Source organism: Triticum aestivum, chromosome 1B, assembly GCF_018294505.1.
Source record: "Triticum aestivum cultivar Chinese Spring chromosome 1B, IWGSC CS RefSeq v2.1, whole genome shotgun sequence".
NCBI classification, from domain to species: Eukaryota; Viridiplantae; Streptophyta; class Magnoliopsida; order Poales; family Poaceae; genus Triticum; species Triticum aestivum.
This window is the reverse complement of record NC_057795.1, coordinates 55,095,935-55,118,514: the sequence shown is the minus strand read 5'-3', so window position 1 is coordinate 55,118,514 and position 22,580 is coordinate 55,095,935. Positions and strand designations below refer to the sequence as shown.

Below are 22,580 nucleotides of genomic sequence, written 5' to 3'. Positions count from 1 at the left end.
GGAAGGGCGCGGAAGCTACTGTTTAACAATTGCAATGCAAGCAAGGTAGCTTGCTTACTCTCCATCTAGCGTGCGTTGGCGGCAAGGAAGGAGGCATTGGAAAGACTAGACCATACACATTAATTAGTACAAGAAATAGGCATTCGGGAAGCGACTAGTTGCTTTTGGCGAAGCTTAACAAAGGCCGACTACTACATAGAGACAACTACTACCAGTCATGAGCGATAGTGAAGCCGTAAGAGGCAGAAGCTGTCGCTTGACGGACGAAGCCGAGCCGACACGATAGGCGGGCGAAGTGAGCGAGACCAAGACGGGCCAGACGTGGAGTGGCGAAGGGGGGCCTACTATACGTATACGTGATTAGTAAGCGGTTCAAGACATCGAACGAAAAATCAAGTGAACTAATGAATAGTGTGATTGATCAAACAAGTACCAAGGAGCAAGAAAACGTATGCGCTTTAGCAAGGGATGAGCGCGAAATCCGTTGCTTGTTCTTTTGGTAGCCTTCTTTCATTTCTGAATTTGCTTGCGAGCAGTCCTTGCATTAGTATGAGTTCGTTGACCGCGTAAGGGCGATCCATCTTGATGACGAATTCCACGATAACGAGAAATAGAAATTAATCGTTCGATGTCTGCTCGTTCTCCCCTCTTCAATTCCCAATGAACAACATGATCTTGAGCTATCATTTGTTCAATTTGGTCGATCTGATACTTAGTTAACTCATTCATCTTGATGTTCCCACTGATACCTAATCGATAACGAAGCTGAATGGCTTTTTTGGTCCAATTCCATCCATTTTTGTTGAGGCAATTCTTGTTCATCTGGAAGTGATCTAGCTCCTGAGATATATGACATTCTTTATCCTTATCTTTCCCTGGTCTTCTCGGCTGGAATCTACAATCTACACCTCTCCAAACACAAACGCAATATCTTGAGTACCCGGAACCATGTTTAGTGCTGCAAAAGCGCAGCTGTAGCCCCCTAGAATCTTTGGCTCCTCGTTTTTATTCAATTATGAAATGACTCATTTTGATGGAGATTTGTAGTATCATTCAAGTAAATACAAATTGAGATCGTAGAAACATGAGCTTGTGATATAGCTACACCTAATTCCAGACCGGTTAATGCTAGAACTATAAATAAGGGACCAAGATCTCCTATGAAATAGAAAATATTATTCAGAAATAGCATAGTCTAAGCAAACCCACTTAAAATCTTTACTAAACTATGACCGGCCATCATATTAGCAAATAAACGTATTCCTAAGCTTAATGCACGAAAACAATAAGAGATTAGCTCAAGGAGTACTAAGAAAGGTGCTAACGGCAGTGGGACTCCCGCAGGTAATAAGAAGCTAAAAAAATGAAGCCCATGTCTTTGAAATCCAACGATCGTAATGCCTATAAAAATGGAAAATGAAAGAGCCAAAGTAATGAGAAAATGACTTGTCACTGTGAAGCTAAAGGGTATCATACCCTGGGGATTACGAAATAACGAAAAAGTAAAAGTGACCGAGATGCGAGGGAAAAACTTTTGTTTCACATTTCCGGAAAGACCACCTATTTGTTTGTTTACCAGGTTCAGCACGAAATCATAAATAAGCTCGACCAAGGATTGCCATGCATTTGGCACTGACTTTCCACCTCCCTTTTTCGTAACAACAACAAAAAAAGAAAAACGACCAAAACGACAGTGAGCAGCATATACAAGACTTCATTTGTAAATGATAAATAAAAGTTGCCCACATGAAGATCAATTATTGGGATAATGGCAAATTGATCCAATGGGGTATTAGGGTAGGCACCAGGCAGATTCTGGATAAAATTATACATACCACCACCCGCCCGAATATCCTCTAATATGCCCTGCCAAGTTTCGCCATTTCGGTGGTGGGCTCCCAATACTGTTCTAGCTAAATTGACTACTCCCTGTTTGGACTCATTTTGGCCCAAATACCCTTCTATTTGTAAAAGTATTGTGATGCCGACAATTCGCTCAGGCGTTGGCGTTATATCCAAGTTTGGCGTTATAGCAAAGTTCTGAGAGATGTTGGTTGAGAAAAAAATCATGTAGATCAGGAAGACGGGAACACTTACTACGAATTGGTTGATTCGTTGTAATAGCAGCAAATAGCATATTTCTATCCTTCATATCCATAGAAAGAAATCTCATCTCCAGGTAACTCCATCTTTTTTAGCTCTGCTCGCTCACTTTTGAAAGGAAAGGAGACTGATCTTGACGTCAGCGTTGGTTTTTCCAACGAAAAACAAGAACATTCTTTCACGAACTTCCATGACAAAATGCTAGTTGCCTTGTAACGCATACACGGGAGCGTTTGTCCCATCGACGAAGGTCACTATACGTGTTTTATGAAGAGCAACATTCTCTTATAACCAAACATCACAAAGACAGACAGGAGTATCCTGAACGTAAGGCCAATGGCTAGCAGACTTTGCTAAACACTCACGATATTCAGCTAAAGCTGGATGCATATTATATCTTGCCTTGGTAGAGCGAAACTTTGAACCCAACACAAGCAACTCTCCTGGTTTAGCGATATTGATGGTTCCAGCCTCATTCCACTAGCCCTAAAAGCATTCTAAATATATAAAAGAGGGGGGATGGATTCTACAAGAAAAGGCGGGCAAAGGTAGTTCAGGGGTCGATTCTTGGAGCATAGCTCATTTCTAAGTCCCCAACCCATCTCGTGCTCGTGATGTATGCGATCGAATCTTGCGGCCGGATAGAGCAATGGAATCACAGGGTCGTATGAAAAGAGGGCTCTTCTTTTTAATCTTAACACAAAGGCTAGCTCCCTTGGGGGTTGTCATATTACAATCATTTGTATTAATTTCCTACCAATCCTGAACTAGCTATGACCCTTATAGCGAGCCTCGCTTTACCGTTTCAGATAGAAACATATGGTGCTCCTAAAGTCGATTGGATACTTTCTTTTTTATTGAATTAAGCTAAGCCGTGGACTTTCTCACGTGAAGAACTCCTTCTTATGAGCTCATGGACTTGATCAATGCTAGTTCAAGTTCACGTCACATTAGGAAATTAGTTCATTAATTCATTTATTTGCCAACGAAGAAGCCTTGCGCTACTCGGAAAGTACTGACTAGAGGGGGGGGGGGCGTGTGGATCCACAGTCCTAGCCATTCTCACAACGGGATAATAAAGCGAACAAAGACCATGAGAAGAGATTACAACATCCAGAACGAAGCCTGTCAAGCCAACCTTTCCTCACTGCGAAAATGCAACATCCGGCGTACTCATTGGCTTTGACCTCAGATTCATTACTTGCTAGAGAAGTAGTTTACATAACTGTCACAGCTCCAATGCGATTATCTTGTTAATCAGCGAAGTCGCTAGCCTAAATAAGGAGTTTACAATCGCTTGACTATAAAGTAAAGAGCGGCTAATGGGAGATTGCTTGAGTAGGCTCAGTAAGGGATTACCCGCGGGCAGGGTGAAAGAGCTTTCATTAATAGTATGAACTGGTGGATCAACAAGATAGCTAGAGCTCCTTAAAGGAAAGCAAAATCCAATTATATATTATATAAAACTATAAAGCAAAGATGAGGAAGCTGCGCCTTTACTCGCTCGAATTAGAGGAAAAAGGGGATATGCAGCAGTAACAACTTTTCTTTCAATAGTAAGCAGGAAAAGCGAATAAGAGAAGGGTAGAAGAAGTGATCCGCGCATTTCCTTATTTCACAACGGATTTGACTCGTTAGAGAAATCATTTCTTAGGTATGCTACATTCTTTGAAGAAAGAGTAGGTTCTTCTATTTAAGACTTAGAGGAAGTGATTTCCGGGAACTAGCAGACCAAGCCAATCAACAAGGAAAGCCTGTCAAGCAAGGAAGCCACCAAGCAAACCTTTAATAAGCATCTCTAGCGCAGTCACTTCTCTATAGAAAGAAAAACCCTGCAGTCAAGACTAGTCACATTAGTGAAACAAGTGATTCACTGACATTCAATTCAAATAGAAAGAGTAGTCACAGCTGCGACAAGTTGCTCTAAGAGGAAGGAGTTGACTTACTTTCAATTCCTAATACAGCAAGAGCAGATTTTTTTCATGTAGCATTTCTACCCCTATAGGATTTCCCATCTTAACCGAGAATGGGTGCCCACCTTGTACGTACCGAGAATGGGTGCAACCCACCCCATCTAAAGTAGCCTAAAATTCGTTCCTCTACAATCCAGAGCGGTCCGAACATGTACCGCGATCTGGACGGACAAAGAATGTCGTACACTTGAGTGACACCCTTTTCTGTGACCACCACCAAATTCAAAAGAAGAGGTGAGGTCACCCTACAAAAATCCTTTGTAGCTCTTAAAATTTGGGCCAACCTCTCCATTAATATTGATACCACTGCACCTCCTTCTACCACTTGTTTAATCCAACCTCTCCACTTCTCACTAAAGAAAACCCTTTTTAACAAAACCTCTTGTAGAAAATCCCAATTCACCCTGTCATATGCTTTTTCAAAGTCTAGCTTTAGTATGACCCCCTCTTGTTTAGTCCTCCTAAGCTCATGAAACACCTCATGGATAGTGACCACCCCATCTAAATATTTCCGTTTTTCATAAATGCCTTCTGACTCTTACTCACCACCTTATCTGCAACTCTCTCAAGCCTATTTGTCAGTACTTTAGTCACAATTTTCTAACAAACATAATATAAACATATTGGCCGATATTGCTTGATAGTTGCAGCATCTTTCATTTTAGGAATCAGAGTAACCACCCCATAATTAAGTCTTCTAAGTTGCAACTCCTCAGCATGCGGGCTATCAAGCATTCTTTTGACCATCTCTTTAACCATCTCCCAAAAATGTTTCTAAAAGATTACTGGTAAGCCATCTGGGCCAGGAGCTGTATTGGTTTTCATCTCTTTAACCACTAATTCTATTTCCTCCATAGTGAAAGGCTTAGTCAACTCTTCATTGTCTAGTTCTGATAGCATGTGCTCTGTTGACCAAGGGGATTCCACCAAGAGATATGTCCCCCCTGTCCTCTGAACCAAATAGTCTCTTATAATAACTATAAATGTGTTCTTGCAACTCTTTCTCATCTTGTATAACATTTCCTTCATGTTCCAAAGAAGCAATATTACATTTTATGTATCTTCCATTGGCAGCACTATGGAAGAATGAAGTATTTGCATCTCCCTCAAGTAACCACTGACAAACTGACTGACAATGTGGACTGTATGAGCAATGTCAGGCCGGGTCACAGTGAGGTACACAAGGAATCGTCCCATTTCTATTTTTTTCACAGCTCATTCCTAGCTAAGACATAACGGCGGGTAGGAAAACAACTTGATTCAGGTCAATACAATACTCTTCTTCGAACTTGCAAGTTTGGGACACAAGCGTAAACTGAAAGAGAAGTAAGACCAGGTACATTGCTAAACATAAGTATAAAGAGGTGGAAGGCTGGCTGTGCTTGTGCTCACCTACAGGTCTGTCCCGGCATACAGTATCGAAAAAGACTGTCTCTTATTTTTGATTTGTCTGAATCAGCGTATATTAACTAATACTACTTTATCCAGTCAATAATGAATTGAAAGGTCGTCTTTAATTCAAAAGTGCATAAGCAAGCAAGGAACGAAAGGCATGCTAACTACACTACTAGAGTCAAGAAAAAAAACTACACTACAAACCAAACTACTTGAGTAAGAATCAAAGCTTATGGAAGATGCTAGAAAATCTATGAACAAGTACCAGGTTAGTAATTCAATTGTGATAACTTCTGCAGCGTTTTCCCTCTGTTGCTATTCTCAGCACTTTGGAAAGTATCTATGCAAAGGAATTAGTATTAAGAATAGCTTGGTTTGGTACAAATGTAATATAAAAAAAGGCATTCCCCTATATGCTGTTAGATGTACTGCAAAAAGGTCAAGTTAAAGAAATATTAGGAAAATTGTTTCGGCTGTCTGTGCTATCATTTTTCTAGAAGCTTTTAAGCCTGTTGTCCAGATGCTGCTGCCTAAAAGTAGTTCTTTTAAATTGTTTTCTTGTGGTCTTGTTCTCTGTATTGTTTTTGGAAACAAAGTACTCTGTATTGTTCATGTGCTGAACTTCATAGTTGGAGGTAGCACAGCAGCAGCAGCTACTCTCACCAGGTGCCTTTCGCCAAGGATACCGTCAACCGATTAAACCTTTGCTAATGGTGGAATTGCCAAACCTTTGCCCATGCCGAAAAAGAAGCCAAGTCCGATTCAATAATTACCTTTCTTTTGTCTCTATCTTTGGACTGAATCAGAATCAGAAGAAAAGCAAGGCTATCCTTCGTTGCACACCTAATGGAAAGCACTGGCTAGATTTCCGATGAAGGAAGCCGTCTACTAACCGGAATACTACAGCAGAGGACAAAACTAGGGACTTCGAAAACGAGGATAGTTTGCCAGGTAGGGATACCGTTGTTCGAATTGAAAAAAGATACCTTTCCCCAGAGAGATAGGATTCGAAAACAAACCGTTCATGAAACTCATGCAGGAGCATGCGATGGTCACATTAATGGACATGCGCTTGCTAAGAGAACTTCTTAAGTTAGGGTACTATTCTATTGGCTGGCTTACTATGGGGAAGGGGAGAAGGCAAGCCGCGTATGGATTGATCCCTAATTCGGTTCTTTTTTCGTGGTTTTCTTTCCATCTCACAACTTCCATTTCTTGAGCCGACCTTGCCCGCTGGAGGTATGATTCCGATCTTTGAATCGAATTGGATTTTTTGTCTTAAAGTGAGGGCGATGAGTGGGGAAGGAAGCTGACGATTTTATTAGTGTGTAAGGTGGCCCCGAGAGCTGAACCAAAGCTGGCCGTTTCGAGACCAGGGAGCTTTAACAGTTTCTACTTAAACTATGTGTTCAGATTATGCTATTTTATTAGTAGCTTTCGGTCTCGATTCACCCTTACCTCGGAGGGATCAACTACTTCGCTTAGGCAAAAGATTGAAAAAGTCTGTATCTGTCTACATGTGCCTCCGTCTATGTTACCCCTTCCCCGGAAAGGAGATTATACGTTTAGTAAAAAAACGAGAATAAAAAATCAAAAAGAAAGAAGAGAAAGAACTGGGAGTTGGCGCCTACATAACAGGTAGCTTGCTTACCAAGCCGTCCTGGCAAGCTCCTACAGTTCTCTTATTACTCTTGACTTGGCTTATTAATAAGAAAACTACTCAGTAACAAAATGAAAGATGATCTAGAATCTACCCAAGAAGATAGAGTCCCACATACGAGAAAAGGTCACAAATGGAGTTGAACCAAGTAACATTGCAAAGGCATAATGATAGTAGGGTCGGGATATCCCCGCCCTCCGAACCGGACGTGAGGGTCTCCCCTCATACGGCTCTCCGCAGGGGAATCTCCACTCACTGCTTCCCCTAATATCCTCCCTTTACCACATCATGGGGGTTTACAGGAGATCCCAGAGACTCGCTCGGAAAGGCTGCTATACCAAACATTATTACTTAACTACAAAGAAAGAAAAGACTATAGTAGTCACTAGACTGACTATAATAGTCCGTCCGGCTGCTCTTGCTTAAATCATTACTCTTCATTCTCCCGTGCTCTAGCAATTGCGCTCCCTAGACCACTACCATTTAGTTAGGTAGGGACAATCAATCCATAGTTACGGGAATAACAGAATGCATGGGGATATTCTTTTTTAGAAAAATGCAGATTTTCTATGAAATCCTTTCTTTCCATAGATGTATCTGGTCTGAGACGGTATAGTACTCTACGAAAGGAATGCAATGGGATGGATGGTAGAGGGCTGCCTGCTCCCAAAAGCGATGATTCACTTGTCCCCTTGTCTATAGGGACCTTGTGGCATACAACCGCCACGACTCCTGCGTTATAGCCGCCCCTTTCTCTCTTTCTTTTGACTGCCTCGTGGACGGACGAAAGAAGGGAAGTTACAGAAGGGGGCAGTGAAGGCTCGCCAAGTAGACAGCAAGCCCCCACCCCGTCAGTCCTGTGTTGTCGTAGCGTGCCCTACTTCAATAAGGTATTACCTCGCTGATTTTAAAGGGGATGGGATTGGATTCATTCACTTGCATTTCTGCTAGCACTACAAAAAGCTCCGGTCTTAGCGCCCCTACGGAAGCTGTGCAGCCTTTCCTTGGGTTCGTAGAGTCGGGTTTCCCATTTACCCACAACGGAGGAGCCGCCCCCACCAACCAAAGCAGGTAGGCAACCACGGTTCATAACGCACTCTTCGCACAACAGATCCACTTTGAAGTTGACTTATTCGCTCGGCCAATCGTCGGAATGTGTACAAGATACCATAAGGGCCCAATATCTCAATAGCACCCTTGTCTAAAGCTTCGAATGAGACTGAATATCCGAAATGCAGGAACGATCTGACTAGAAAGTCATTCAAAACTTGATCGAAGAACCAGCATTTATTGAAGAAGCTATAGAGTCGATTACAAAAAGTACTAGTTTGAAAGGCTCGTTGGAATTGATCCGCTACGAGATTTACATTATACGCTAGAGAAGCACCTGAAGTACTAAATAGAATAGGTATTAGTTTTGTAATGGTTGGGGCAGCAAACTCAGATTCGGCAAGAATCTCATTTTTTGGTAGTACGAAGGGGGAATTGGCCCAAAAATTGGATAGGGGTAAAGACGCAGCCGGGTGCCGGCGGCTTATTCAAGTGCCCCCCAAACCACGCGAAATGGTCGCCTATTACACGGCTCACAAACTCTGCCTTGGGTGGGGCTACCTATTATTCGTAGGCGGTACGTACGGCGCAAGCAGGGCCTCGGTTTGCTGCGTGGACTGTCTATGCATTGCCTACAGAGTGTAATGGAACCCAGCTCAACTCCGCCGAGCCAAAAGAAAAGAACAGAACAGCCGGAGACGAAGAGTAGAGTATAGCCAAGGGGCTTTCGTCGTCCGTAAAGGACCTAACGGAAGACCGTGCTCCGAAGTGTGCACTTTGAGTTTTGTTTTAAGAACACTTGGTCTTACCCCTTCATTTTGAGCCATGTCTAGGTAGAATCGGCAAGATTGAACCGAGGCCCGCCCGGGCACTGCCGGGGGACAACCAGACCAACCAGTAGGCTTTCTTTCCGAAGTTTCCTCCTGGGGCCCTTAAATCATTGAATTCATAGGCATAGGGGCGTCCCAGGCAGTGGTTCATTCAATGAGAAAGAAAGACAGGAGGGCAGGATTCGTCGTGTCGGGCTAATTCATTCTGGGAAAAAAGGGAGAAGGGAGTCACCTGAGCTATGCGAAGGGAAGGAAGTCGTGGGCTGAGCCAGAGGTCACTTTTCCCGATCCATCCCGAAGGGTTTTTTTCCCTCTCTCGCCCCATCATCGTACCCAGTCCCGCTATCGGCTCAGCCCTATCTATTCATCTCTTTTTTTTACATGGAGATTTTTTGGATCTCTCTTGTTCATAGATCTTGAAAGCGGATCAATAGAAATTTCTCAAAGGATCCATCTATAGAAAGATCTAGATCTCTATCATCATCTATCTCTATATCAAGATATGGAAGAACCCTCGAATCCTGTCCCCGACGATGATGCCCCCTGGGCGAAATGAAAGGGGCCGCCATTCTCTTTCTTTCCTCAATCGTTCCGATCATTTCTCTCATTCCCTTTTGTTCGTTTTTTCGGGTTGGTTCGTTTCCTCATCCTATCTACGCAATTCTCTGTCTTCGTTCATGATCATCTTAGGCGAAAGGATAGGTATAAATTTTGTGGAGGGGCAGCTGTGAAAGGGCGATTCCCCCTTTTCCATTGAAGTAGGGAATGGGGTGATTGATCTTTTTTTGAATCAGGCCTTATTGACCAAGTGGTGGTATAAGCTTCATTGCGGACGAAAAGAAGTCCTTGTGAGCGGAGCTACAAAAGGAAGTTCAAGCTCAAGAAATCATCTCAATAGGGATTGGGCAAGCAAGCTGTTTGTTTATTTGATCTTACCCGGTTGTGAGATGGGACGTGAAGTCAACCAAGTGCATGTGTGTTCATAGTGTCCCCGGCACCTTCCTCCTAGCTGAGTATGGATGCTGAAGTTAGATGGAGTGTGGGGCGAGTGCGTGGTAGATGGAACTCCTATTTACCGCATTTTTTCTTGCACTTCTAACTTGAAGAGGAAGAAGCATCTCTCTTTGCATCTTCAATAGATAGGAAAAAGGATCTTGACCTGAAGCCTTCGACCAAAGAAAGGGAGACTTGGTGAAGTCAGAGGTGGTTTTCCTTCCCTAGATTCATGGAAGGACTTTTTGAAGTTTGAGTGAGGAAGGAAAGCGGGAAAGGTCTGATACAAAGGAAAGGGTTGCGAGGCTTAACGATTTAGAATATAGCTGTTGAGGTGGCACCTGTTCCCCCGGGGCAGGGGTATATGCCCGTAGCTTTCTTCTGTCACTTCTTTTAGATCAATGAAGTGGAAAAGTAATAGAGTAAGGGACCCTTGTTTACAAAGAAAGCTGTCACTCCAAGAACTCGAAGTCAAGCATCCTCGGGAATATCCAGATTAGTCTTCAACTAGAGAAAGGATAGGAATCTCCTTTGCTGAGTTTTCTTCTCCAGTGGATGTAGCGGTAAAAGATTCTATTCTTTCCGCAGTCTAGTTACGTCTTTCCTCTCCCTATCTAAAGAGCTCTATTAACATAGACCCTCTCCTGACTCTCTATCATTTTAAGAAAGCAGCAAATCCTTCTCTCTATTCTACTATCCGATCTCGTCTGTTGAAAATCAATCTGAAATATGGTCATATCTTCGTTATCCCAATAGTAAACCTTCTTACTTCTCTTTGCATCTCGAAAGACGCAAAAGATCTGTTATTAGCTTATTTATAAGCTGTCGAAGGTCCTTAAAAGCCTTGATTTGTGGCTTATGGCTTACTTGCCTTTTTCCTTAAAGCCTATATAGACAGACATAGACTGAGGGCATTCTGGGCATCCATGCTCCTGGCAATGGCAAGATCCGAGATGTCAGTTGCTTGTCTTCAAGCCTCAACCTTATTCTGACTCCTACTAGGGCAATCAGGTTTAAGTTAAGCCCGAACAACTTAGTTTTCCACTTCTCTTCCGACACAAGCTTCTTTGCCAAGCCTTCCCCATCAACTGGAAATCCAGTAAGAAAGGCAAGGGGCGCAAATGCAAGGCAATCTCAAATCATAATGGGAGTTTTATTTAGGTTTATTTAGATAGATTCTCCTTTGGGGTTGTTACAGAATCGGTTCTTCAAGAAGGAGCTCTTAGTACGGTGGATGCATCGAATGCAAGCTGTAAGGAAGAATAATTCTCTTAGCAGACAAGAATGAAATTTAATTAGTCCCACACTTCCCACAGGAATCGAAGAGTATGCAAGCACATTCATTTAATGGGAAAGCTTTCCTTGGCTAGGCCCCTATGAAGAAAGATGCCAATTCCCAAAAGCAGTAACAATAACAATAGCAGTAGGAGTAGCATTAGGAATTAAGACCGTCAGGCCTCATTCATCAAAGTAGCAGTTCTTAGGGGCTGAAAAAGAGCCCAGATTCCCCGCAACAAGCTTGGAAAGGAAGAAGACACGAAGGGAGGAGTTCCGCTTAGCCTTTGCTCCTCTTTGATAGAAGTAGCTCTTTTGTTTGCCAGAATGGCTTGTTAGCAAGAAAATGCCTTCTTAGGAAGTGAAGAAGAATACGCCTGCTTGAGAATGCCCTCTTGTTGTTCTTGAAAGATGGAGGGGGCAGATTTCACTAAGGAAAGGAACTGAACTAATGGACGAGGAGGAAGAGAATATAGAAAAATTGCCGACATTCAAGCATACTATAGATGTTCCAGAACTGCTAAAGGGAAGTTCTAGTAGAAAGGACAACTAAGCGAAAGGCCTTCTTAGAAAGGTAGAGTGACAGGTAATGCCCTATTTCCTAACAGTGAAATCTAAGATCAGACAAGAAAGAAGCTAAAGGCTAGGCAAAGAAGACGAGGGAGAAATCGTAGGTGAAAACATTGGGTTACCAACTCGGGTGGGTTCTCACACCAAAGTTCCTTTATTTCGGGCAAGCCCAATTACAAACAAAAGAGAAGGTCGGTCCCGTACTCAAACCAAATCAGAAGGGCGGTACTCACTCGGATGGAAGAATCCCAGGTCGGTCCCATACCCGAACAAAGGCTAGACCGAAGGTCCCGTCCCATGGGTTAGGTGCTTAGCTGAAGGTGGAAGGCGAAGCCAAGGCAAGAGCAAGGGTTGAAAGACAATATAGAAGACCGGAACTCAATACCATTCAACCAATCCAAATTGCTTTGCTAAAGATACCCGTTCCGCTGTTCCTTTACCGGCAACAACTATTGAATAACAACCTTCACTTTGCTTTCGCATCGGATCTCGACATTAGCAAATCTAAAAATAGAGTAGATCCCGGGGTGTACCTAATGGTTTCATTTATTTGAATGGATTGATCCGTTGTACCGTTGTAGGAATCCTCATCCGATGTACGAATCCCATGGAGGAAGTGGGGAAACAAATCCAATTATTTGATTTTGATAGGAGCAGTGCCGGTATTGAGGGTTTGTCTATCTCTTCACTCATGAAGTTAATACAAGTGAGGATTGATTTCAGTTATTTATATAAGAAATAAGAGGAATAAATAATCTCGGGGAAGACAGGCTTTCTCGCTCTCGGCACATCTTCGCTAGGGATTCTTCTCTACCTTCTTGCGTTGAGATGCCATCAACTCTTTCCTGGGGAATCAGGTCAATACAATACTCTTGGAAAAGCAAGCTATAGCAGATCCTTGAGTATAGAGAAAAAGGAATGGAGTTTCATTAGCTCTCTGCACACATCCAGTATAATACCTTTGCGAGCCCCTACGGAAGGGGGTGCCGTGTTCTCTTTACAATGGGGGTGATCCTGGTTTCCAAAAGCTGCTGGTTGGTTGTATCTTTTTCTATTGGCAATCCCCAATCCGTTGCTTGTTCGTTACGAACAAAAGAAGTCGATACCAGTTCTGGTGTTTATCCAGCGGAGGCTCGTATCTCTTCCATGTGAGACCAGCGACCTCAGATCATCCCGGACTTATGTGCTGGAATAGCTTTGTTATGAGTTGAAGCAGCCTCAGCTACTATTCCTACTAAGGAGGAGCCGCCTTTTTCAATTCCCTCCCTTTTGCAATCCCATGTTGATGTAAGGAAGCTGCTTTAGAGTATTGGCAAAAAAAACATTACATGCATGTCCAGATCTCCTTGCGTTCGTTGGTGGTTGACTACCGGGAAAGGGCAGAATAGCAACAGTGAGGAAGCATACCACCCAAAGCAAGACTTGAAAACCTTCTTCGTATCCAAAAGCCCCTTTTAGTCTGTCTGGCCTTAGTATTTATGATACATAATCGCATCTTCTCCCCCTTTCTCGTATCTCCACGGAAGTAAGTACTGGTATGATCGGAACTAGTATTTAGATATATGTGACCCTCTAGCGGTTTGACTCCGTTGATGGTATACGGAACTTCCTTCCCGCGAAAGGTCGAGTTCGTAAATCAAGCTTGTAGAAAAAGCGAGTACCGGTATTTGATGGTGATGGTGAGGATGACTGACCTCGCTCTTGCAACCATGAATATTTTCTAGATACTACGGGCATATACCTTCTTCCGAAGGGTCCCCGTCCTATCTTTTTCGCCTTCCGCTCTGGAATCGAATATTGGTGGGTTGTAACATGAACCTATGGATCTCAATGAATAGCTTCGATACCACAAAAGGATGGGCAAGAAAGACAACAGGTGTTGAGCCAAAGCCCTAGTTCATACACAATCATAATGTTGGTCAACCATCCGAACCGAGATTCCTGCTATTCATACAAAGGAACAAGAAAAGAAGAAGTATGGGATAAATGGTTTTTGAGTTGGGCATGATGAAAGCGGCTACAATGGCATTACTTAGAAGCTATTCTGTCTTGTCTTGGCTTTAGCAATAAGCTTGTGCAACTGATGACTCCCTCCATCCCTGGCATCGCCAAGACTAATGGATAAGGTTTTGTCGCATCTTAATCGAACCGCATGCGGAGCTCATCTCCTAAGAAAATAATAAGAAATATCTAGTTTTGTTTCATAGGTGGCGAGCCAAGGAATAAGAATACCGCCCCCTGATCTGTATTTCAAAAGCGGATTCAGCACTGTAAGAAATAGAATTATGCATAGATTGAGTTGTAAAGAAAGACGAACCGAAGAGTGCTAAGCAAAACTCTCTTATTTCTATGCTCGATTCAATCTCTACTCATCTGCTTTTAGTTCTACTTTCTGTATACGAAGTCCGACCTTTTCGAGCTGCTCAGTTCTTGCTATGTCATTTCTTGGTTTTAGCGCATTCACTCAATTCTCTGTGAAGTCCATGGACATGTTGTGGTTCATTGCAGAGAACATCCATCACATGGATCAAGCTATAAGGAATCACCCGCGAGCGAGGGCAAGTCTCAATTACGGTAGGAATGGAATACACCAATCATAACTCTGGTCTGGTCCCTAGTTCCCTAAGTAGTTAGTGAAACTTCCAGCTAGACTGACTGGATTTAGAGCTTAATGCTCCTATCTTTGAACTAGAATCTTATCGCTTATTTCATGAAGATAGCTACTTTAATTGATACAAGAATGCCTACTTTGGACCAATAGGATCTACTCCTACTTGAATGCCAATCCAATCTCTTTGCCAATAAGAATTCCTAATCCCTAAATCCAAGCAAGGCATGATTGTTAGTCAGGATAACCAGCTTACGTACCGCATTAAGAAGTACCGACTATGCTTTTTTCCATACTTTTCTTGCAGTACTTCAGTAAAGCTACCCCATTTTAATAAGATAGGGATTCGAGATATCAGCATTTTCACAGGTCCTTGTCAAGTTGCAGCAGAATCAGATTCGAGTATAGCATCATTCAGTTGGAGTTCTGAAATAATCTGGATCCCCTTTGCTATTTTAGCAATCTCTGCTGCTCAGTTTCATCCCTTCTTGAGGTAGAAAACCCATCCATATATGTACGAGTGAGAGATGTCTTCCATCCCGGAGAACCGTCTTCTCTCCCTCCTTAGGAAAAGGAGATCTAGGTAGAGGAGGTAGAAAATAATAGATACCGTCTATTCTATTAACTAGTCATCAAAAAGCAACCTATATCGAGGTCAAGTTTGATAGGGTGAAGTGGACTATTAGATCCCCGGCTTACCATTAGAAAGAAAGCTTAGCCGCCGACGTCAATGTGTTAAGCACATAGGATATATTCGGCGAAAGCCAGTAAGAAGTAGAGTGAATTCTGAAACTCCAGCATTTAGGCCCGGATAGAATGGGTCCTCAAGCTTAGAATCATCTGGCCTAACCTTTAAGAAAAGTCAGCATCTTTTCATCCGGGTCGTACTAAAGGCAGGTAGACCGAACACACGGCACCTGTCCCAATGACTGGTACACTGATGGTGGCTTATTGGTTCCTTCCTCCCTTCCATCCTCAAGTCTTACTTTCCTTGATGCCTTAGTTTACTTGATGCCCGATTCATTCCTCCCTATATTCAATCTCTCGTGCCATATTCTTTTTCAGGTTTGACATTACTTCCCTTTCCTATCTTTTTACTTTTCTCAAGGACGTAAGATTCTTCAAAATCCCTTTCGCAGATCCCTTTGATTCTAGGTTTAGATCCATCTATCTCTTCTCTCCCTTTCTTTGAACCTTACTTCACAAAGTAGGACATGCCCCCGGGGATACTCATCATTATTATGAATAGGTTACTCTATCCAATTCCCCGGAATCATTCTCTATCATAGTCAGTCTCACCTTCGCTTAGTTGAGGGATACTAACATCACCATCTGCACTGAGGAATATCTGAGATTTCTCAGGGTTCACGTGCATGCCCCCGCCACCATGTTCGATTATGGAAATAAATCCACTTAGATTTATGTGCCTTAAGATGTCCAGAATTTGAGAACGGTCAAGATGATATGAATCATAGCGTGTTGAAGCTAGAAGGACATTGGTGTCCCATCTTGTATAAAGAACACCTTCATACCGGCTCAGGACCTCCCTATCGAATTGATGTTGCAAAAAGAGATGTAGGAGCACGTCACTCAATTCACCTATCAATGGTATACAATTCGAATGAGGAATTTGGAGGTTAGTGTCGGCATTATATATCGGGAGAGATAGAAATTCCTTTAAGATATGCGAAATCACCCCCAGATTGTGTAGAAATTTTAATGTATTCCATAGACGTGGAGTAGAAACATAGTGGATACTATGACTCAAATCCACACAGACTATTTTATCTACACCCCTTTGACCATCCCAGAACTCCTCGTGGAAACTCACCATTTCATTCTAATGAGTTAATCTAGGCGGAAGATTGTTTCTTCTCCATATAAACTCCCGCATTAAGATATTCGCTAATGCTTTCAAAAGTAGTACATCTGCTGAAAGGGATGGGGCAGCCATACAAGGCCAATCACCAGCATTGATGAGTGGGCGCCTGGCACAACAATACCCAAGCTCATCTTGCCTTTCCAGAGTGAAATGTTCCTGCAAAGTCATACCACCCCTACCATATTTATAGGTTTTGTATACCAATTTGGGATGAAATGAAGAATAACCTTCGTGTATATGTGACACCATGGTATCGATTGATGCGGGTAAGACGCCCTGCTCTCTCCACATATCATTCGAATTATAGAGTCTCCTGACCTCATTAATCAATTGAAGTTTCTAAAACTACCATGAAATCTCCGGCGAAAAGTGACGTTGTGATTACTTCTAGATCCAATGAAAACTTTCGAGATAATACAAAAAGTGGTCATCATTTCTTCCTCTTGGTAAGTTGGCTGGTTTCTTCCCATTCTTTCTTCTTTCCACTAATCTAATGGTTTCATTCTCCCATCGAGAGGTTATGATACTAGCAAGAGTCCTATTCTTCTCCTCTCGATCCTACCTTGGGTTATGTTTGACAGGGATGGTCAGTGAAATTCTATTGGTTTCAAAGGAGGATTGAGATCCGTTAGGGAAGGCTCGAAAGGTTATTCGATATCAAAGGTTGACTCTCGACGCGCCACAGCCACTATTTTTACTCCTTTTATGCAATTATGAACGAAACTTTCTCGATTCCAATGCAACTTATCCTTTTGGAGTTGACGTAACAAACTACGCGAGCCTCCCGATGAAGCCAACAGAAATCCTATCCCAATACTAAAAATAAAAGGCAATTTCATTATGGTGGTATGCCAGCCGCTAGTTCTGGAACTTCCAATTCCAATCGGAGCATATAGATCCATAAATGGATTTGTATGTATAGCCACTTCAGTCATGCTCCTCGTTTCTCGAATGGAAAAAAAGTATCTTCTTTCTGGGAACATGCTAAACCAGAAATTCTTATGTTCGTGATTCTTCATCCACCGATGCAGAAAATCTTCCAGTTTTCCATTCTCATATGAGGCAGGAAAGTTTATGGGCAATAGGTCGGCACGAACTGATTCATCATGTTCAAATATGAACCTTTCGCTTGTTGGGTACGGTTTATAAATCATCAAATTCCCACAAATGGAATGAGAAGTGGGTCCATGTAAATGATCGAGACCTCGCAAACAACAACGTTCCTTCCCCATATGGAGTTCGAGACCCAAGGACAATCGTTGAGTGAGCTGTATCTTATTTGTATTAGTTGACCTAAGCCGCACCATTATTGCAGGGGTGGGGCTCGGCCTCCGAACCGTACGTGGGACGAGTTTCTGCCTCATACAGCTCAGGCCGAAGACCGGGGAAGTTGAGGAGAGATGGGGAGACCCAACTGCTGCCGGTCGGGACGAACAGGAAAGGGGGTGGGGATAAGCTTGTGAAGAAGCAAGCTTATTGCCCCACCCCCCGAAAACAAACCGACCCAGCAAGAAAACGTATGCGCTTTAGCAACAAAGTGCTCATCCCTTGCTTGCTGCTTCGCGTTCTTTCTATTCCATCCTAGTCCATTCTGGGATAGGCGGCTAATAGAATCTAATATGTGCAGTAGTCGTCGTCTGACCAATCAGCTCGGACACCAGACCACTTGTGCCCGCCCATTCTGTCTCGCCCTAAATGGAATGGCTCTCTTAGTTACGATGTGCCCCGAACCGAGTCCCCACGTCCGCTTTTATCCGCCCGCAACCCGGCCAACACAACAATAGGGCCATCCCCCCATTCTATGCTGACCCGGGCCGGGGCTCGCTTTTGGGGAAGCCTGTTCCCACCGCGCTCACGGCCCGGCTGGCCTGCCAGCGGTAGTGGGAATTCTCCCATTCCCTTGTCAAAAAGGGTTGGTTGGATGCGGGATCTACTCCACGAGGAGCGGTACGGACGTAGATGATATCATCACGACCTCTCTTTGCGTACCGCTAGGGATGCTTAACGCCACTTCGCCAACTGGCATTACCTGCGCTTTCGTGTCTCTCAATGTGGTCAGCACTGGGTGTTTCTGAGCAGCGAGGCTTACACCCATTCGCATTAATTCATCCAAAGTTCCTTACCCTTATGCACGAATTTTGGAATAAGCCATCTTCCTATCAAGGTTAAGGAGTCAACTGAGCATCCCAGCGGCGGGATTGAATACCCGGATCGAATCAGAGTTCACGCTGCCCTCCCTGAACAAATAGAATAGGAGGCGTGGGCCACAGGTCGCACATAAGCCATCGAGTCGCACGACAGAAGAACATCCAACATAAAGATGCACACTCCTCCATGTGAAATAGAAAGATTCATCTTCACTTTTTTGTAGTAGTCGTGACCAACAGCCATCAGCAGTCGGCTCATTGGTAAGGCGAGAGCTTCAAGCCCGCTTTCTGGTGGCACACCCCCAAACAAGCACCACTCGACGAGGGGGGGGGGAAGCTACAGGACCAAAACCTTCGACCCTTCTTTCTATATGGGGGTGCCCGGGGTACCTCATCTTGTCATTTTGTTGCTCATTCCCCTTAGGCCGAAGTGTTTGGCCTTTACTTCGGAGCGCCCGCTCACGCTTCACTGACCCATCGCGTGGTAAAGAGAAGAGAGTACAAAAGAATTGTAAACAGAGCAGACCGCAGAAAGATTCTAAATATGACAAGTCCCCCATGGATTCGATAATAAGGAAATAAAGAACGGGAACGAAACGAAATAAAGCATTTCTAGCGGATGAGCTTCTCTCCATTTTGTCTGGTAATAGAATAGGGCGGCTTGCTTTGACCAACACTCCACTTTTTGCTCTGTCCATGGAGCGTATGAATTTCCTTAAATGTAGATAGACCAAAAAAGGGAATAAAGGGATAGGAATATGAATTATAGTACCATTGGAAGAAGAGGCACCAGTGGGAACATCTCTACTGACGAACCATTTCAATAGTACGGGTGTTGCCGTGCCACGGGGCACGACCATGGAAGTAATGAAAAAGAAGAAGTTCTGTAGTTGGACCATCTGCTCTATCCGTTCGATTTGAGCTTCTCCAGAGAAGATGAGACGCTAAAAATGAAAGTGTTCGCAACGCATACCGAAAAAGGGTACCTATGTTGCCGACCATTAATGACTAGTTCGAAGACCAGGAGCAGGGGCACGTGCCAAGAAAGATTTGTTACTTTCCCTATGGTTTTCGAACGTTTTCAATAAAACCTTCTCGTAGAAGTATTTTCACAAAGTTTTCGGTAATATTAGTAGATGCTATTCGAACCCTTCCTTTTATTAAGATTCGAATTCTTATTCTTATTATTATCTAATTATTCTTTTTTTTCATGTATATGCGTCAGACACAATCTACTAAGTGATCTATATTCTGATACCCTACTATATCATACTCTCTACTACTAGTATTTTAATACCTCGGGAGCTCATGAGACTCTTTTAGTGAAATTCATAAGTCTCAATTCCCGAGCGATCGCACCAAAAGCTTGAGTTCCTTTTGGATTTCCTTCTTGATCAATGACAACCGTCATCGTATCATATTATCATACCGTTGTCACGTTTGAGTTCTTTACATGTACGTACAATTACAGCTCGTCTTACTTCTGTCTGATCTTTCTAGAGGCATTTTGGGCACTGCTTCTTTGATTACAGCAACAATAACGTCACCAATATGAGCATATCAGTGATTACCAGCTCCTAAGATTCGAATACATATCAATTCGATAGCGCCACTCCGTTGTTATCCGCTACATTCAAAATGGTCTGAGTGAGATGGATCTCGGAAGTCTGGTTTTTGATTGGATAGTGATCTCGGGCACGAGTGGTTGATCTTCGCGGGCCGTGAATGGCCATGGAAAGGAGTATTGATGTCAATATGTTCGATCGAGAAGATTGGACGATGAAATATGGATCCTTTGTGGTTTGAATAATAGGCTGTGGTCTCGATATTGGGCTATGGGCTGATTGCTTTCTGTATGAGCCTCTTGTGATTGGGCTCTCGTGGGCGGATTACCCGATGTGTACTCATCTTCCAACAAAGAGGAGAACACATAACCAGAAGAATTGTGAGAAATAAGTTAATTTATCAAGTTGAGGCATTTTGATTTGGATTTCAAATAAGAAAGACAGAAAAAGACTCCTGCGCCCTCGAGAGCATTCTCTTTCACTTGCATTTCTTCCTGAAGTTGGCTCGAAGACCTGTCCAGCCTTGATTTTCCCAGTTATTACTCGAGCGCGCTGAGGCAACTCTGAACTAAGCTCAGGGGATGGGTAGTAGGTATGCTTCAAACCCTCCGGCACCTTGAAGAACGATGGCACTAGATCGGGAAAGATGAATGACCAATGAGGACAGGACAATGGGGGAAGTTGGTAATAGAGAATCCTCCCTTCTTCTTTGCTTTCTTGCCTGAAAAAAATCCAAAACTAACCATTGGAACCTCATGGGCTACCGAGTTAGGAGATTCATTTTCTTTATTACTTTTACTTTTTTTACTAAGTTATTCTAAAAGATAAGAGCTAACCGACCATCCCGATTGAATGTTTGAGTACTCGGAGTCTCTCGTAAGTATGGAAAGAAAGTCTCTTCTTTCCACAACTCCTAAATTTCCCATCAGCCTATCCAATCTAATTCCAGATAGAGTCAGTAGACCTTACTTTAGTGTAGGTAGTGTCAGATAATTAGGAAGTCTTGATAGTCTTTCGTATAATCTCTTCTTCAATCCTAGGAGCAAAAAAGGAATGTCCTTTAGGGACCTTTGGATAAAAAGATTTCCGACCTCTTACTTTCGTAGTAATGAATTGCGGAATAGAATCAATTATGAAATTCATAAGTATATATCCCTCATCCCTATTGGTATCGGTTTGGGCCACTACCCAGAACCTTGCCAGAGCCCTATTTTTAAGAAGAAATTGACAGTCTTTTTTAGAACTAGAACTATGGTAAAATCCAGTATCGACAGGCCTAGTTCATTTCCTTTGCTTATGCAGGGCAAGAATTTGTCAAGTTCAATCAATACAATAAGAAATCTTAAGTATTTTTTTGGTCAGGCGACACCCAGATTTGAACTGGGGATAAAGGATTTGCAGTCCCCTGCCTTACCGCTTGGCCATGCCGCCAAATCTAATCCAAAATCGAGCAAAATCTTATTCATCCACATTATTTTACTAATTTTTATTCGTAGGAGGGGATTATTAAACCCTTTTTGATTTTTTTAGATCGTTGAATCCCTTTGTACTTATCCCTTTCCAATCCCTTTTAATAAATTCATTCCCGTTTTTTATTGGACCCAGTTTTATTCTCTTTGATTGATTGTATCTCAAAACACACATTGCTTAAATACCTTCTCTTTCTATTGAAAAGAGAAAGGATTTCCAGTCACAGACTGCCAAATTTAGGAAAAATTGGAACCATTAACTATATTATTTGTTATTATTTGTTATTTTGATAAATTCTATTTCTTAGTAGTGAACGGTTCTAAAATGGGTATTGTATCCCAAATAGTGTTTCCTTAATGGCATAACAAAATCAAATTGATTTACGGCTAATCAGTATCAATTAAAAAAGAGAATTATGATAATCCCAAGTGAAATTCTTTCTAGGGTTCTTAAAGATATTCTCCATTTTTTCCCTTTCCCTACAATAAAGTATAGTCTGAAGGCTAGCACGCACCATTCCTCGCTTATGATAATCTAAGGCCAAAAAGAAAGAAGGCTCACACCATAATAATACATACCCTTTTTCCTTGATCATCATGGTCGTGGATTTGGATCAATTTCGGTTTTACGGGCTTCATACATTGTTAAGAAAAGTACTCGGCATTGGAAAGCATCACGTTCTAGCCACACACAAAAGAAGTCAGTGGAAGGTATGGAATTTCTCGGCTGAAGGTCAGAAAGAAAGCAATCGCCAGTGCTCTCGGTTCCAGCAACGAGTCTTTTCTCTGAGAATTAAGGAAAACAAACTAACCTTGTCTGTCTATGTTCACCTTGACATGAAAGACTCTTTTCCTAACCTAACTGTTCTATCTGGCTAGTTCACTTCACTTTTCGAGGGATCCTGGATTGGAGTTCACTTGTCTATGAGTGTCCGAACAGCTTCACATGCTTCCAAGGCGCAGGGGTTCTCTCTCCATTCACTTTGAGCTGGGTTTCTTGTGATCTTTTTAGTAGTTTTTCCGTCCAATTTTATGGTAAATTAAGTCTTACACAGCTGTC

The 22,580-nt window shown here is 42.7% G+C and overlaps 1 non-coding gene and 2 pseudogenes across 1 annotated transcript; all 3 read right to left on the bottom strand.

The window, feature by feature from the left end:
• Positions 1 to 999: 999 nt before the first annotated feature.
• On the bottom strand, positions 1,000 to 1,833 carry LOC123076983 (ATP synthase subunit a-like; annotated as a pseudogene).
• Positions 1,834 to 16,946: 15,113 nt separating this feature from the next.
• Positions 16,947 to 19,743, bottom strand: LOC123086433 (cytochrome c biogenesis CcmF C-terminal-like mitochondrial protein; annotated as a pseudogene).
• A 1,668-nt stretch (positions 19,744 to 21,411) lies between these two features.
• Positions 21,412 to 21,482, bottom strand: TRNAC-GCA (transfer RNA cysteine (anticodon GCA)). Its single transcript has one exon. It is a non-coding gene; the product is annotated as a tRNA-Cys (tRNA).
• Between the last annotated feature and the right edge of the window lie 1,098 nt (positions 21,483 to 22,580).